The 17614-nt window shown below is 43.1% G+C and overlaps 1 long non-coding RNA gene across 1 annotated transcript; it reads right to left on the reverse strand.

The window, feature by feature from the left end:
- Window positions 1–2205: 2205 nt before the first annotated feature.
- Window positions 2206–3733, reverse strand: LOC123150811 (uncharacterized). Its single transcript, XR_006475363.1, has 2 exons — window positions 3408–3733; window positions 2206–2666 (listed from the first exon to the last, which is right to left on the reverse strand). It is a non-coding gene; the product is annotated as an uncharacterized lncRNA (long non-coding RNA).
- Window positions 3734–17614: the final 13881 nt, after the last annotated feature.

A 17614-nucleotide genomic window follows, 5' to 3' on the forward strand; every position in this document is an offset into this window, starting at 1 on the left:
AGTATTTAAACTCAAGGACACACAGTCCCGGACACCCAGTCCTGAATACGCAGCTCAGGACACCCAGTCCTCACCGTATTCTCCTTGAACTAAGGTCACACAGACCTCGTCCAATCACTCGTGGTAAGTCTTCAGGTGACTTCCAAACCTTCACAAATTGGTCACTCGACGATCCACAATTCCTCTTGGATGCTCTAGACTATGACGCCTAAACGTCTGGAAGAAGCATAGTCTTCAAAGGTAACAAGCGTCGGATCCATGCAGGATCAATCTCTTCAGTGATGCTCAATCACTTAGGGTTTGTAGGTGTTTGGGTTTTGGGTTTTTCCTCACTTGATGATTTTCGCTCAAAGTCCTCAGAGGATGGGTTGCTCTCAAATGACAAGTGTCAGTTTCTCTCGAAGCAGCCAACCAACTAGTGGTTGTAGGGGGCGGCTATTTATAGCCTAGGGAGCAGTCCGACATGATAAGACATAAATGCCCTTCAATGATATGACCGTTAGGTGGGTAGATATTTTGGGACAGCTGGCGCATAGCACATCAACGGTCGGAATTTTGAGTAGCAAAATGCTCAGGGCTATCATGTTCCTCACTGTGTAGGCAATCCGCACTGGCGAATTCCTAACTCCTCAGTCAGGACAAATTTCTCAGAGACCAGAAGAACTTCGTCTCTGTCACTGAAGAAATTGACTGAACTGTATGAGATTTCCAATGGCTTCACTCGAAGGGATTGGTAGGTGTAGGATTTTGAGTTGAGCATCACATGGAAATTTTTCCTTAGTATTTCCTCGACCCCCTTTAACAGTACGGTGTTTCCTATGACTCAAGAAAGAGAAAATGAAACTACAAAAACAAAAGTCTTCATGTTTCATGTTCCTCGAATGAATACCAAGTCTTCACGGTCACACCAATTTCTTCACTTTCAAAGTCTTCAGAAGGTCTTCAGAGATCCAAAGTCTTCAGTTGAAGAATTTTATTTTTAGGGGTCGACTTTATCTGTAAATATCAAACTCCTCGTAGACTTACAGACCTGTGTACACTCACAAACGCATTAGTCATTTAACCTATAAGTTTTCAATACACCAAAATCACTAAGGGACACTAGATGCACTTACAGAGCCGTTGGTGCGACTGCAACGCATTGGATGACTGGGGCGACCGAACGGACCCGACGCGGACGCATGCCGCTGCCAGGCGGACCCGTCTTGCCTGCCACGTGCGTAAAAAATGCACCCCAAGGCGCTCACAGGTGTGCCCGCCGCCGTTCAATGAAGATAGACCCAGATGTGCTGGGTGGTCCACCCGTCATGGACCGTCTAGCTGGGTCGCCCGGACAGATCTGACGTCTCGCGACACCCTTGAAAAGCTCCCGCCTGCGAAGAGCCCAAGGAGACGGGTACTCACATAACTCTGCCCTTCTAAGGGAGACGCTAGGCATCAGACTACTGATCCTAGCGCTCCCATCAGATCAGTGGAGCACCGTTAGATTAGGTTGCTTCTGTACGTTGGATTAGTACTTGGACGTTAGTCTGTTTCCGGGTGTTTGCTTCCTACAGCCAATTACAGCCTAAAATCACGCTAGATAGGTATGGGTCCACTCAATTTTCAAGTAATCTTCTCCTCACACTAACTGCACCATAAAATCACGGGAGGATGAAAATGTAATGCTATTTATTTCATATATATACTTCCTTTTCTTTCATATTCTGGTACTTCAGAATATGTTCACTTCTACCGATACTAAAATTTGTTTCTACCGATACTAAAATGTGCTTCCATTAAAGGCTAAATTTGCTTTGATCTAACAACATTTTGTCCAGTGTAATGATTTTGTTGGCTTCTTATGAAGTGAAAATCTGTTTCAACAACTTGATTTCCTTGTTTGTTACTAAAATTTGCTTGGATCTATCAAAACATTCAAAAGAAAAGGTTCATATCATTTGCTTCCAGTGCAAATGAAATTTGTCTCTATGTAAGAATATTTGTCGCATATGCCGAGGTAATATTTGCTTCCATCTAGAGAATATATGCTTCAAATTGTCTTGAAATGTTCTTCAATATGGCATATATTTGCGTCCAATGAATTAGTATTTCCGTTATTTGCTTCCAAAATGAATTTCCTCTTCCGTGTGGTTTTCTTAATCCAAAAAGGTTTTCCCAGATGTGTTGCCAATGTTTGCAACAAAAAAAATGTTGCCACTGCAATTCTAAATTGGAATTGTATTTTCACATCAAAATAATCAAATACTTGTTTGGGCAGACTAGAGAATTGCTTCTAAGCAAATAAGACCTTCTTTCCATTAAAACAAGAACCATTATCTTGTGTGCACATGCTTCAAGAACAATAGGGGCGTGTTTCCAAGTAATACAAATCTGCTCAATTTGCTTCTATCATAAGCAAGTCATGTTTCCAACGCTACAAACCATGCTTTGATGCATCCTTTTCTTCCACAAATCTACGGATGTCACTGCCGGTGAACTACAGAGAGATCAGGCAAGGAGCAGAGAGGGTAGCACCATTGAGTGGCCGACGTTATTGACCTGTGGCCACCAAGTGTGGTCCTTGCTAGTTTGCTTCCATGTTGATGACAAGAACACAAGACATAAGATGCTCAATCTCATGATGCACACCATGCCCAACATCAACCAGGGCCATGTCCATCTCACTGTCACAGAGCATGTTTTTCAGTTCCCATTGGGGTTGCAACAATGTATGATGGACGAGTTGACTGATTTGAATAAAACACGACACCTACAGAACAATATGAAGCACGAAAATGGAGCAAACTGTACACACCGTAGATGCAGAAGTACAAAATACGAAGCAAACTACCATAGCATAGAAGCTCAAGTATGAAAAATAAGCAAATTGTACACAGTGAGGAAGCACAACTATGATGCCAATGAACTATGAAGCAAACTTGACACGACAATGAAGCACAATTATGATATATATGAAGCGTGTAAATTCTGAAAGCACCATATCAATGCAATATCAATATACTTTCTGTAATCCACCACACGTACTGCCGTCAACTCCGAAAAACGAGACTATGAACGCTTAATCCATGTTTTTTGGCATTTGGAAGTAAAATATATAGGATCCAGAAGCATCTATATAGAAATTTATTTTTTTGCGGGTGATCTATATAGCAATTTAGATGATACAGAACTAGGAAGCACGGAGATAGTAGTTGGGGACAGATCTGAACATGTATAGAAGCATGAAAATTATATCGAAATTCATAGATGAAATAGTGAACCATTACACACCGGTCATAATATAGATACACTCAGCAAAATCCATTGATGCAAGCATTGCGTCCAATGTAACCCAAATCAAATCCAATGATTAAAAGGGAATCAAGCAGGAGATGAACCAAACCCTAGTTCATATGAGTACATACCAGGGGACCACATAAGGGATGTGCGTGTAGCTTCTTTGCCGTCCCAAAAAGCCACACCGGTGCGGCAGGAGGGATGGAGGCGGAGCAGGATCTGGCTGGGGCTCGCGGCGGAGATGGGGTTACGCAGTCGGGTGGAGTAGACGGGGGCGGGACGTCGCACCAGCGACGTGGAGCAACTGTAGGCATGGCGGAGATGTGGTGCGGAGCAGGTTCATGACGGAGGTAGCCGTGGTGAGCTTCCTCGTCGGGGATGGAGTCGCCCGTGGGTTGCGAGACGGGCAGGGGTGGGGTCGGTCGAGGAGAGAGATTTACTCAGAAAGAATAATTTCTAGTGCTTAATTGTCGGGTCAGATAGAAATATAGGTTGTCAGATTAAATAAGAATCATTGGAGGAGGACCCGTCTGATGAAAATCTTCTATCAAACTACTGATACAAAGTGTTTCCCTTTAACATATTCCAATATCATTTATTGCACAACTAAAAAACTATCATTTATTATAAGCGATTTTTTTTACTAATTTAGGGCACCTTGTATGTGCAGACAAGAAAATTGATAATTACAAAACCCATTTTGTTGTTGGCTATTTCAGAATCCGTAGCACCTTACATTTTCTCAATACCCATCATAGAGATACTGTACTAACTCCTAGGAGGGGAACATAATAGAATTCTTGATGAAACGCAAAATGAGGCAGGACACAAACCTGGATTGCGCGATCATAACTTCGATCGGTGTGACGGGAAACGAACGCGTCGCTACTAGGACAGATACCTTTTCTTGATTAGCAACTTTTTGCTCTCCTTTCTTTCAGCTCCAGCTTTCGAGTAAACACAGCTCCAGATATTTGTCACTTGGTTTTTCATTGGACTGATCCATGATAGCAATGCGGACCGAACATGCGGCGCCGATCACGGCAGATAGACGTGACACCCCCTCAAAAACAAAAACAAAAAGATAGACGTGACAGGGCGCAGGTGGATAGATTAACCCTTGTAATTAAAGGCCGTTTAGAACGTGAAATTTGTTATTGATCACCCCGCAAAAAGGAGAATTTGTTATTGATCAGTCTTGTCTTAGTCGTATTTAAGTGGAAAAAACTCTTGCCTTCTTCATAAGAGACGTCAAGGCAGAGGCAACTTTCGGACATTGGCAATCGGTTTTGCCTATTTCTCCGTTACAGTGCACGTTGCGTTTTCATTAAGTCCAATTGATCGGCATGTGAAGCTGCCCAAGAGAAAGATTGCCAGCCTGGTATTTTACTCAAGCAGGAAAATATCACCATTTTTTGCGAAAATGATCAAATCTACTATAAAGATTTACCGAAAGTACAAAACACCTCAAACGTAATAAAAATTAAATCGAGGTCCATGAATCACCGAACGACCATTGTCATCTTCCAGAACAATCCACCGACGCGCCGATGTCGCGACTCCCATACCGGAGCCGGCCTGACCTTGTCGATGACAACTGGGAAGTCTTTGTGTATGTGCCCTAAGAACCAGCGCCAGAGCCGCAGTAGTCGCCATTGACTCCTTGAATAGATCTGAAGAATCTGACGCCAAATATCGTCGTTGCGTACGGACGACGAGAAACCAGGAAAATATCTAATTATATGAGTCTCAAATTATCTAATTCTTAGATGGAACTAAACAAGGATGACAGTGCATGCATCAATCAAGTTATGAGCGAGCCGTGCATGCATGGAAGCACACATGGACTGGACCGCTTTCCCTCAGAAAAAAAACATGGACTGGACCGGTGGGCGCATACCAGGACATTGCTTTCTTATCCTCTCTCGTTTCAGTGACCACTCTTGCTGGAAAACATTGCTCCGATGCTGGGCTGTACATTGGTACAAAATGATTGAATCAGACAGGCACGTGTATGCTAGCTGGCTGGCTACTCCCAGCAAATGGGAGAATAATGCCACAGTAGCTAGTCTACGATCAGGCTTTAGGCTTTGCAATATGTACAGGGAAATTTGGGATTACGTGCCCCAAAATTGTTGAAATTTGATAACACCCGAACGTCATATACATGGCAAATCGAATATTTTCGATGACAAATTTAGTGACGCGAGCAAGGCAACTATTGTTGGCAAGCATGACAACTTCGTACTTCAGTCTATTTTTGACGTAAAATTACCGTGTGTCAACTAACTTGTCATCCTTGTGTCATAAAAAAACATTCGATTTGCCATGTGCTTGTACCGGACATTAGGTACTTATCATTTCAGAATTGTTTGCTTTCTCTTAAAAGTCAGCCAACCTTGTGGGACGTTCGACTTAGAGAATCATCCATCTTCTCCATCCTTTATTGATGGAGTGTCGTTGCTGCCAAAGGAGTTACTCGTCGTCGCCAAAACAATAAAGGTGTACTATGCACGCAATCGGGAAGTCACCAATCTCTGCTAGAAAGTGTCGGCGACGTCGATCCCGAAGGGTCGATGGCCCAAAGAAGAGGACGAGGCTGAGCTGATCACACTTAGACATCGACTGGAGTCGACGGAATATGAAAATAGGCATTGTTGTTGACAAAGCACCATCGGCCTGACAAAGACACACATGGCTTCCCCTATGTTGAACATGTAGGGAAAGACAAACCAGTCCACCCGATCCCGCCACTAGATCTGATGGCACATGCAGCGCCGGAGAAGAAACCAAAGTAGAACTTATTGTGCACTGCACCACCAAGGGCCTTAGCGGTCCATCTGATCTTGTCGAGGGTCGACAAGATCAAAGGAGATCCCAAGGACACGGAAAAGTTCGTCCCATCCGCCACCCACGAAGTCGCTACAGCCGAAGATTTAACCGACATACCGGGCTATGCCACTAAAAAACACACCAATTCGGAAGAAATCGCCAGCAACCCGTTGTAGGACGTGCTCCCGATCACTACCGAGGAGACTGAAAGTTAAGCGGTTCCCTCCACCCAAGACCTATGTATGTTGGACAGTATGAAGGAAATATGCCCTAGAGGCAATAATAGAGTTGTTATTTTATATTTCCTTATAGCATGATAAATGTTTATTATTCATGCTAGAATTGTATTAACCGGAAACTTGATACATGTGTGGATACATAGACAAAACAGAGTGTCCCTAGTATGCCTCTACTTGACTAGCTCGTTAATCAAAGATGGTTAAGTTTCCTGACCATAGACATGTGTTGTCATTTGATGAACGGGATCACATCATTATAGAATGATGTGATGGGCAAGACCCATCCGTTAGCTTAGCATAATGATCGTTAAGTTTTATTGCTATTGCTTTCTTCATGACTTATACATATTCCTCTGACTATGAGATTATGCAACTCCCGAATACCGGAGAAACACCTTGTGTGATATCAAATGTCACAACGTAATTGCGTGATTATAAAGATGCTCTACAGGTGTCTCCGAAGGTGTTTGTTGGGTTGGCATAGATCAAGATTAGGATTTGTCACTCTGAGTATCGGAGAGGTATTTCTAGGCCCTCTCGGTAATGCACATCACTATAAGCCTTGCAAGCAATGTGACTAATGAGTTAGTTACGGGATGATGCATTGCGGAACGAGTAAAGAGACTTGCTGGTAACGAGATTGAACTAGGTATGATGATACCGACGATCGAATCTCAGGCAAGTAACATACCGATGACAAAGGGAATAATGTATGTTGTTATTGCGGTTCGACCGATAAAGATCTTCGTAGAATATGTAGGAATCAATATGAGCATCCAGGTTCCGCTATTGGTTATTGACTGGAAATGTGTCTCGTTCATGTCTACATAGTTCTCAAACCCGTAGGGTCCACACGCTTAACATTCAATGACGATTTGTATTATGAGTTATGTGTTTTGGTGACCGAAGTTTGTTCGAAGTCCTGGATGAGATCACGAACATGACAAGGAGTCTCGAGATGGTCGAGAAGTAAATATTCATTTATTGGAAGGTAGTATTCGTACATCGGAATGGTTTCGAGTGGTTCAGGTATTTTACCGGAGTACCGAGGGGTTACCGGAACCCCCGAGGGAAGTATTAGTCCTACATGGGCCTTAGTGGAGAGAGAAGAGGGCCGCAGGGGGTGCCCCCCATGGCACTCCGAATTGGACTAGGGGAGGGGGCGGCGCCCCCCTTTCCCTCTCGCTCTCCCTCTCCTTCCTTTCCCCTCGGGTAAGAAAGGAAAAAGGGTGGGGGCGAATCCTACTAGGAGTGGAGTCCTAGTAGGACTCCCCCCCATGGCGCGCACCTCCTGGCCGGCCGCCTCCTCCTCCCCTCCATTATATATGGGGGCAGGGGAGCACCCCATAGCACATCAATTGTTCTCTTAGCCGTCTGCGGTGCCCCCCTCCACAGTTTACTCCTCCGGTCATAGCGTCGTCGTGCTTAGGCGAAGCCCTGCGTGGATCAGATCACCATCACCATCACCATGCCGCCGTGCTGACGGAACTCTCCCTCGACCCTTTGTTGGATCAAGAGTTTGAGGGATGTCATCGAGCTGAATGTGTGCTAAACTCGGAGGTGCCGTACGTTCGGTACTAGATCGGTTGGATTGTGAAGACGTTCGACTACATCAACCGTGTTAAACTAACACTTCTGCTTTCGGTCTACGAGGGTACGTGGACACACTCTCCCCCTCTCATTGTTATGCATCTCCTAGATAGATCTTGCATGATCGTATGATTTTTTTTTGAAATTACATGCTACGTTCCCCAATAGTGGCATCTGAGCCAGGTTTATGCGTAGATGATATGCACGAGTAGAACACAAAGAGTTGTGGGCGTTCATAGTCATACTGGTTACCACTAACGTCTTATTTTGATTCGGTGGTATTGTTGGATCAAGCAGCCCGGACCAACCTTACATGACCACGTTAATGAGACCGGTTCCACCGACATACATGCAACTTGTTTTGCATAAAGGTGGCTGGCGGGTGTCTTTTTCTCCAACTTTAGTTGAATTGAATTTGACTATGGCCGGTCCTTGTAGAAGGTTAAAACAGCAACTTGACGAAACATTGTTGTGGTTTTGATGCGTAGGTAAGAACAGTTCTTACTAGAAGCCGGTAGCAGCCACATAAAACTTGCAACAACAAAGTAGAGGACGTCTAACTTGTTTTGCAGGGAATGTTGTGATGTGATATACGTTATTGTACGAGATGATCATGTTTTGTAAAAGTTATCGGCAACTGGCAGGAGCCTTATGGTTGTCGCTTTATTGTATGAAATGCAACCGCCATGTAATTGCTTTACTTTATCACTATGCGTTAGCGATAGTTGTAGAAGCAATAGTTGGAGAGACGACAACGATGCTACGATGGAGATCAAGGTGTCAAGCCCGTGACGATGTAAATCATGACGGTGCTTTGGAGATGGAGATCAAAGGCACAAGATGATGATGGCCATATCATGTCACATATTTTGATTGCACGTGATGTTTATCTTTTTATGCATCTTATCTTGCTTAGTACGGTGGTAGCATTATAAGATGATCCCTCACTAAAAGTTCAAGGTATAAGTGTTCTCCCTAAGTATGCACCATTGCGACAGTTCGTCGTGCCGAGACACCACGTGATGATCGGGTGTGATAAGCTCTACGTTCACATACAACGGGTGCAAGACAGTTTTGCATGTGCTGAATACTCGGGTTAAACTTGACGAGCCAAGCATGTACAAACATAGCCTCAGAACACTGGAGACCGAAAGGTCGAACGTGAATCATATAGTAGATATGATCAACATAGAGATGTTCACCATTGAAAACTACTCCATCTCACGTGATGATCGGACATGGTTAAGTTGATATGGATCACGTGATCATTTAGATGACTCAAGGGACGTTTATCTAAGTGGGAGTTCTTAAGTAATATGATTAATTGAACTTAATTTATCATGAACTTAGTCTTGATAGTATTTGCATATCTATGTTGTAGATCAATAGCTCGCGTATAGCTCTCCTGTTTTATTTTTGATATGTTCCTAGAGAAAACTAAGTTGAAAGATTATAGTAGCAATGATGCGGACTGGGTCCGTGATCTAAGGATTATCTTCATTGCTGCACAGAAGAATTATGTCCTTGATGCACCGCTAGGTGATAGACCTATAACAGGAGTAGATGCAGACGTTATGAATGTTTGACAAGCTCGGTATGATGACTACTTGATAGTTTAGTGCACCATGCTTTATGGCTTAGAACGGGGGCTTCAAAAATGTTTTGAACGCCATGGAGCATATGAGATGTTCCAAGAGCTGAAAATGATATTTCAGACTCATGCCCATGTTAAGAGGTATGATACCTCTGACGAGTACTTTGCCTACAAGATGGAGGAGAATAGCTCAGCTAGTGAGCATGTGCTCAGAATGTCTGGGTACTATAACCGGTTGAATAAAGTGGGATATAATCTTCCAGATAAGATAGTGATTAGCAGAGTTCTCTAGTCACTATCACCAAGTTACTAGAACTTCGTGATGAACTATAATATGCAAGGGATAACAGAAACGATTCCCAAGCTCTTCGCAATGCTGAAATCAGCGAAGGTAGAAATCAAGAAATAGCATAAAGTGTTGATGGTTAAACAAGACACTAGTTTCAAGAAAAAGGGCAAGGGAAAGAAAGGGAACTTCAAGAAGAATGGCAAGCAAGTTTCCACTCCCATGAAGAAGCCCAAAGCTAGAGCCAAACCTGAAATTGAGTGCTTCTACTACAAAGGAAATGGTCAGTGGAAATGCAAATGCCCTGAAAACTTGGCGGATAAGAAGGATGGCAAAGTGAACAAAGGTATATTTGATATACATGTTATTGATGTGTAATTTACTAGTGTTCATAGTAGCCCCTGGGTATTTGATAACGGTTCAGTTGCAAATATTTGTAACTCGAAAGAGGAGTTGCAAAATGAATAGATACTAGTTGAGGGCAAGGTGATGATGTGTGTTGGAAGTGATTCCAAGGTTGATAAGATCACCATCGCACACTCCCTTTACCTTCGGGATTAGTGTTCAACCTAAAATAAATCTTATTTGGTGTTTGCGTTGAGCATGAATATGATTGGATCATTTTTATTGCAATACATTTATTCATTTAAGTCAAAGAATAGTTGTTATTCTGTTCACATGAATAAAACCTTCAGTGGTCATACACGCAAGGTGAACGGATTATTGAATCCCGATCGTAGTGATACACATATTCATAATATTGATGCCAAAAGATGAAAAGTTGATAATGATAGTGCAACATACTAGTGGCACTGTCGTTTAGGTCATATTGGTGTAAAGCACATGAAGAAACTCCATGAGGATGGACTTTTGGAATCACTTGATTATTAATCATTTGATGCTTGCGAACCATGCCTCACGGGCAAGATGACTAAGACTCCGTTCTCCGGAACAATGGAGCGAGCCACTGACTTATTGGAAATAATACATACCAATGTATGCGGTCCGATGAGTGTTAAGGCTCGTGACGGGTATCGTTATTTTCTGACCTTCGTAGTTGATTTGAGAAGATATGGGTATATCTACTTGATGAAACACAAGTCTAAAACATTTGAAAAGTTCAAAGAATTTTAGAGTGAAGTGGAGAATCATCGTAACAAGAAAATAAAGTTTCTACGATCTGATAGCGGAGGCGAATATTTGAGTTACGAGTTTGGCCTTCATTTAAAACAATGTGGAATAGTTTCACAAGTCACGCCACCTGGAACACCACACCGTAATGGTGTGTCCAAACGTCATAACCGTACTTTATTGGATATAGTGCGATCTATGATGTCTCTTATCGATTTACCACTATCATTTTGGGGTTATGCATTAGAAATAGATGCATTCACATTAAATAGGGCACCATCTAAATCCATTGAGAAAAAGCGTATGAACTGTGGTTTGGCAAGAAACCTAAGCTGTCGTTTCTTAAAGTTTGGGGTTGCGATGCTTATGTGAACAAGCTTCAGCCTGATAAGCTCGAACCCAAATGGAAAAGTGCATCTTCCTAGGATACCCAAAAGAAACTGTTGGGTACACCTTCTATCACAGATCTGAAGGCAAGATATTTGTTGCTAAGATTGGATCCTTTCTAGAGAAGGAGTTTCTCTCAAAATAAGTGAGTGGGAGAAAAGTAGAACTTGATGAGGTAATTATACCTTTTCTCGAATTGGAAAGTAGCTCATCACAGAAAACCGTTCTCGTGATGCCTACACCAACTAGTGAGGAAGCTAATGATAATTGTAGCGACCAGACCTCAAACAGTCTGATCTCTATGCTTTAGTATCATCCCTGGATCAGTAATGCTGACACGCACAATACTTGAAGGATTTATAACAGAGTAGCAATCACACACTTATTACATCGAATTTCTCAAAAGAGAACTTATTACAATAAATATGGCTTAAGGCCATCTAATAATGATAACAGCGGAAGGCTTGGAAAATAAGTGAGTCCATCAACTCCAACGACATCACTGAGTGTGGAACCACGACCTAAAGGCACCTTACTCGTCGTCTGAAAAGTCTGCAACATGAATGTTGCAGCCCGAAAATGGGTCAGCACATGGAATATGCTGGCAATGTAACACATAGAGAGTAATGAAAGAATAAAGCTATACTACATGCATATATGGCTGGTGGAAAGCTCTATGATTACAGTTTTTGCATAAAGCCATTTTTTCCCTACTGCAAAGGAATAAATTTTTTTAATTTAACTATCATGATGGTTGTTGAACATTGAGAAGATATACATCCTCTCAATCCTAATTAAGCATTATCATTAAAACCCAACAATATTAATTAAAGTAACATGATGAGATTCACATGATAATCCAAGTACTAGATACTCAAGACGTCCATAACCGGGGACACGGCTAACCATGATTAGTTTATACACTATGCAGAGGTTTGCGCACTTTTCCCCACAAGACTCGATCTCCTCCGTTGGGATTCTCGCACTACATGATGTTTGAGAAGCGGATGACCGAGACATAGTCTTTCAAAAGCGCTAGCACCTTATGATCGGGTAGACAGTACCAGCCTACATCCCCTACATCTGCTAGTCTACCACTGTAAGAGTTCGCACGACTTAGTCAACTATGCTAGAGCCCATAGTAGCTTGTGGCTACACACGGAAGTTTCTAGTATGAATAATCTCATGATCCCTTTGAGCCTGGGTGGCGGTCCATAAAGAAAAATAGGCAATCGCTGGAATACCCAGGTGCCTCAATCCACCCAGATGTGTATTAAAGTTGCCACCTTAAACAAACTGTTAATTAACAATCTCACATCTGTCATGGATACACTCATCCAATCCACGTCTACTGGCATAGCATGGCGATATAAGCAAACGTAGAAGTAACTTCCAAGGGTTTGATAATAAAACAGGTAATAGGTACTACCTCTTCTACATCCCAAAACCCACAATTTAATTAGATCCTAATCATACAATGTTTGAGGATTGATCTAATGCAATAGAACTGGGTAGTAAGAGGTATGATCAAAGTGTTACTTGCCTTGCTGATGATCCGTGAAACCTAGAGATTCGAAGTAGCAAGCGGTGCACTCCGGGTACTCTAATGCAAACAAACAAACAAGCATACAATAAGAACTCATCTAACGCACAGGTAAAACTCAAATAAGAGATCTAACCAAAAAGTTCAACTTAAGAACTCCGGTTTGCAAAAAGAAACAAAACAAACGAAGCGACGGAAGGCAAACGGCAAAAGAAACGAGCTTCGTTTACTAATCTGGATCTAAGTCAAATTTTACAGAAGCAAAAACTTGTTTGAGTTGCTTAAACAGAAAGAGGGTTTCGAGACAAAACTCCAGGCGCTTGAATCGCCTGATTCCAATAAACGAGCGAAAAGTTAAACTAAAACGCAAATCGGATCAGAAATCGCGATCAGAAATAATCGCGGAAAATCCGAGAAAAAGAAAAAAACGACGAACAGGCTAACGAACGAGCGTTCGTTGTCTATGGCTAAATGACGAATACTGTTCGTAAAAATGAACGAAAAAGCGGCCGTTCGCTAAATAACTAAATCAACGAAAAAAATAAACCAAACCAGACCCAAAAAAACGGATCTAGGTTCTCGAAAAAATGATCGGTTTTCTTTGCGAAAACCAAGGCAACGACGACTAACTCGGGAGGCTCCGGCGAGACGACGGTGGCGGCGGCGCGGCTCCGGTGCAGCGGCGCGGGGCGGCGGGTGGCGGCGGCGGCTCCGGCGGCGGGTGGCACGGCGGCGGGCGGCGAGGCGAGGGGCGGCGGCAGCGGACTCGCGCGGCTGCGGCGGCTGGCGGCGCACGGATCGAGGGCGGCGGCGGCTAGGGTTTCGGGGCTGGGGCGGCTGCGGCTCGGGCCCTCGCGGCTTTAAAGGCCGACCGGGCCCCGACTTCTAAAATCAAGCCGGACAAAGTGAACATTTATTTGGGGCCTAAATGCAATTTTGAAAAACGCGCATTTTTTCCGAACTCCAAATAAAACAACACAAAAACTCCAAAATAAAATCTTATTTGATTTTAATATTAAACCTCTCAATATTCCTTTAATATGGGGAAGTCATTTTATTCCCTCTCACTTATTTTTATGATTGGAATTATTGAAGATAAAATAATTAAATCAAATGCTCCGATTTTAAAAATTTGAGAAAACCCCAAATATGAAAATAACGAAATCCCCAACTCTCTCGGTGGATCTTTGAGTTGCGTAGGATTTCTAGGATCAACCAAAAAGCAAATAAAATATGATATGCAATGATGATCTAATGTATAACATTCCAAATTGAAAATTTGGGATGTTACAAACCTACCCCCTTAAGATGAATCTCACCCTCGAGATTCGGGTTGGCTAGAAAATAGGTGAGGGTGGTCCTTCAGCAGCTCTTCCTCTCGCTCCCAGGTGGCTTCATCCTCGGTGTGGTGGCTCCACTGAACTTTACAAAACCTGATAACCTTGTTGCGGGTGACTCGGCTGACATATTTGAGAATCTTGACTGGTTTCTCCTCGTAGGTCAAATCCCTATCCAACTGAATTGCTTCCAGTGGCACTGTATCTGTAACATCCCAAATTTTCAATTTGGAGTATTATACAATAGATCATCATTGCATATCATATTTTATTGCATTTGGTTGATCCTAGAAATTTCACGCAACTCAAGGACCCTCGGAGAGAGTTGGGGATTTCGTTATTTTCATATTTGAGTTTTCTCAAATTTTGAAAATAGGATCATTTGATTTGATTTATTTTATCTTCAATTATTTCTCCTATAAAAATTATGAGAGTGGGAATAAAATGACTTTCCCAAAATAGAGAAATATTGGGGATTTAATAGTAAAATCAAATAAGATTTTATTTTGGTTTATTTGCTATTTTATTTGAATTTAGGAAAAATTGCATGTTTTTAAAAATTGCATTTAGGGCAAAGAAAATGTTCATCCTGTTCTAAATATTTTATTTAGACGGTGAAAATTTGTTTTGGCATTTTTAGAATTTTATTTATTTTTCTCGAAATTTTTTTAGTCGCAGCGAAATTGTTTTTTTAAGAGAGAGAGACCCCGCGCCTGACTGGGCCAAGGGCCCAGCCGAGTAGGCCGGCCCAGCCAGCCGCCGCCGCCTCTTGTCGGGTCAGGACAGGAGTCCCGACCAGCGCCGCCATCGCCCGAGTCCGGGGAGGACTCGCCTCCCGAGGCCGACCCCTTCCCCAAGTCGCCGCCTTGCCCCCACCCCCTTTATAACCCGCCGAACCCCCCTGGAGCCCCACACCGCCGCTGCCTCCCCACGCCGCCCGCGCCGCCGCAGCCGCCGCCCCGCACCGCCTGCCGCCGCCCCACGCTGCCTGCCGCCGCCCGCGCCGCTTGCCGCCCCTGCCGCCGCTCGGAACCGCCGCCCCGCGCCACCCGCCGCCGCCTGGAGCCCCGCCGGAGCCCCGAGCCGAGGTAGCCGCCACCCCAGTTTTTGAGAAAAAGCTGTTTTTTTGAAAACCCTACTTTTTGTTTTTTAAATAGATCGGTTTTTCTCCGGTTTATTTATTTAGCAAGCGTTCGCTCATCCGTTTGTTTTAACAAACACGTTCATCGTTTAGTTCCTGTTAACGAACGTTCGTTCGTTAACCTGTTCGTCGTTTTTCTTTTTCTTGGATTAAATCTGTGATTTTTCTGAACGTGATTTTTGATCTGATGTTCGTTTTAGTTTAAATTTTCGCTCGTTTGTCGGATTCAGGCGATTCAAGTGCCTGGAGTTTCGTCTCGAAACCCTCTTTCCGTTTAACCAACTCAAACTAGGTTTTGCCTCAGTAAAAATTGCCCTAGTTTCAGATTAGTAAATGGAGCTTATTTCTTTTGCCGTTTTGTCTTTCGTTGCTTCGTTCGATTTGGTTCTTTTTGCCAACCGGAGTTCTTAAGTTGAACTTTCTGGTTAGATCTCTTATTCAAGTTTTACCTGTGCATTAGTTGAGTACTTATTGTATGCTTGTTTGTTTGCGGTAGAGTACCCGGAGTGCGCCGCTTGCTACTTCGAATCGCTAGGTTTCACGGATCATCAGCAAGGCGAGTAACAGTTTGACCATACTTCCTATTACCCAATTTTACTGCATTAGATCAACCCTCGCACATTGCATTGTTTAGGATCTAATTAAATTTTGGGTATGGGAAGTAGATGAGGTAGTTCCTATTACCTGTTGTTATCAAACCTTTGGGAGTTGCTTCTACGTTTGCTTCTTATGCCATGCTATGCTAGTAGACGTGGATTGGGTGAGTGAAATCCATGACAGATGTGAGTTTGTTAAATTAATGGTTTATCTAAGGTGGCAACTTAAATAAACATCTGGGTGGATTGAGGCACCTGGGTATTCCAGCGATTGCCTGTTTTTCTTTAGACCGCCACCCAGGCTCAAAGGGATCATGAGATTATTCATGCTATAAACTTCCATGTGCAGCCACAAGCTACTATGGGCTCTAGCATAGTTGACTAAGTCACGCAACTCTTACAGTGGTAGACTAGCAGATGTAGGGGATGTAGATGGTACGGTCTACCCGTTCGTAAGGTGCCAACGCTTCTGAAAGACTGTGTCTCGGTCATCCGTTTCTCAAACACCATGAACTGCGAGAATCCGAACGGAGGAGATCGAGTCTTGTGGGGAAAAGTGCGCAAACCTCTGCAGAGTGTATAAACTAATCATGGTTAGCCGTGTCCCTGGTTATGGACATCTTGAGTATCTAGTACTTGGATTATCATGTGAATCTCATCATGTGACTTTAATTAATTTGTTGGTTCTTAATGATGATGCTTAATTGGGATTGAGAATGCTGTCAACCATTCTCAATGTTTAACAACTACCATGACAGTTAAATAAAAATTTATTCCTTTGCAGTAGGGAAAAATTGGCTTTACGCAAAACTGTAACCATAGAGATTTCCACCAGCCAAATATGCATGTAGTATAGCCTTATTTTGTTCATTACTCTCTATGTGTTACATTGCCAGCATATTCCATGTGCTGACCCGTTTCGGGCTGCAACGTTAATGTTGCAGACTTTTCAGACGTCGAGTAAGGTGCTTTTAGGTCGTGGTTCTATACTCAGTGATGCCGTTGGAGTTGATGGACTCACTTATCTTCCAAGCCTTCCGCTGTTATCGTTATTAGATGGCCTTAAGCCATATTTATTGTAATAAGTTCTCTTTTGAGACATCGATGTAATAAGTGTGTGATTGCTACTATGTTATAAATCCTTCAAGTACTGTGTGGTGGCAGCATTACTGATCCAGGGATGACACCTGAGCACAGAGATTGGACCGTTTGAGGTCTGGTCGCTACAAGATGGTATCAGAGCACATGCTGACTATAGGACACAACCACTAAGCTAAAGCCCTAGATCACTACTCACTCTTCTCATTCTGACCTCTCATCTTTTCTACTCTCTTAGGATGGCTGATGCAAGGAACAAGTTCACGCAACCGGATGAAGATACACCCTTTGGACGTCATTTGAAGGAACTCACAAGATACCTGAACATAGGAGTACCAAGCTTCACCGGAACCTACAACGCCACACTACCTGAAGAAGAGCATAGGATGATTCAAGTTCAAGTTCCAAGAAGGACGTTCATGCTAGTCACTAAGCCCATAGAGTTTTCTTTTGATGCACCAACCTGGAGTCTAGGAAAGAGCATGGCAGCACACATCGCCATGGGACGCATTGGAGAAGTTTACCACAATATCTCAAGGATACTATCTACCAGATTTGTGG

This window comes from Triticum aestivum, chromosome 7A (assembly GCF_018294505.1).
Source record: "Triticum aestivum cultivar Chinese Spring chromosome 7A, IWGSC CS RefSeq v2.1, whole genome shotgun sequence".
NCBI classification, from domain to species: domain Eukaryota; kingdom Viridiplantae; phylum Streptophyta; class Magnoliopsida; order Poales; family Poaceae; genus Triticum; species Triticum aestivum.